The sequence below is a fragment of the Sceloporus occidentalis genome, unplaced genomic scaffold (assembly GCF_023333645.1).
Source record: "Sceloporus occidentalis isolate IW3139 unplaced genomic scaffold, rSceOcc1.0.p SCAF_104, whole genome shotgun sequence".
In the NCBI taxonomy this organism is placed as follows: domain Eukaryota; kingdom Metazoa; phylum Chordata; class Lepidosauria; order Squamata; family Phrynosomatidae; genus Sceloporus; species Sceloporus occidentalis.
The window spans coordinates 32,501-33,444 of NW_028317084.1; the positions used below are offsets into that span (position 1 = coordinate 32,501).

At 35.8% G+C, this 944-nt stretch overlaps 1 protein-coding gene across 1 annotated transcript in view; it reads left to right on the forward strand.

Annotated features, from left to right (window-relative positions):
* LOC149283420 (barH-like 2 homeobox protein) overlaps positions 1–527 on the forward strand; it is an 11,098-nt gene extending 10,571 nt beyond the window's left edge. The window contains exon 3 of the mRNA XM_089497548.1: positions 1–527. This exon is cut by the window's left edge and continues 760 nt beyond it. The gene's annotated coding sequence lies outside the window, so the exon portion shown is untranslated.
* Positions 528–944: the final 417 nt, after the last annotated feature.

The window sequence follows — 944 nt, forward strand, 5'->3', positions numbered from 1 at the left end:
CTGATTTCTCATCCCTCTCCCTTGTTTTCTTGTTTTTATTTTCCTCCCTTTCGTACTGATGAACAGTGGCATGCTCCGTGTTCTATAAAACAGATATCTATATATCTATATCTATATAAACAGAGAAATATATATAAATATGGATATGTACATTTCGAACAAACTGGCGTGCCAAGTGATATATCTTATTTATTCTACGTCGTCCGGAAAAGAAAAGAAAGAAAAAAACTTTAAAAAAAAGAAAAGGAGAAAAAGAAAAGTCGCTCATATACTTTTAGTTGCAATGAACAGCAAAAGAGAAAGACGCTACAGCAAAGACAAAAAAAGAAAGAGAAAGAGAAAGAAAGAAAGAAAGAAAAAGAGAGATCTCTTTCCTCTCCTCTCTCCTTTTATTCTCCCCCCTGCTCCTCTTTTTGTTTTTGTTTTTTTTTTATTCAGTAAAAAGAAATGCTTAGAGGGCAGCAAAAAAAAATTAATTATGAATAATTATATATATATATAGATTTTTGATGACTGAAAATGGCAAAACGAAGTGAAAAAAAATAAAATAAACTTTTATCTTTTTTTAAACAAACGCGCAAAGCGAATCAGACTAATTTTCCTGACCTCTGTGTGTGTGTGTGTCTGTGTGTGTGCGTGTGTAGGGAAGCGTTGTTGTGTTAAAAAAGGGGGACGTGTGTTTGTGTGCTGAAATAATACAAATTGTGTGGTGTGTGTGTGTGTGTGTGTATTTTGCGGCGGCGGGGGGGGTGGGGAGAACTTTCACTTTCACATTCATTCAGCCTTTCTGGAAGTTGATAAAAGAGCTGAACTTTTGGAAAGCAAAACATTTGGAAGAAAATAAATAATTGTGGAAGAGGCTGGGTTGGGTTTCTTTCTTTTTGGTTTGGGGTTGTCTAGTGATCCGTTGACTGTGTCTTCCTGCATGGCAGGGGCTTGGACTG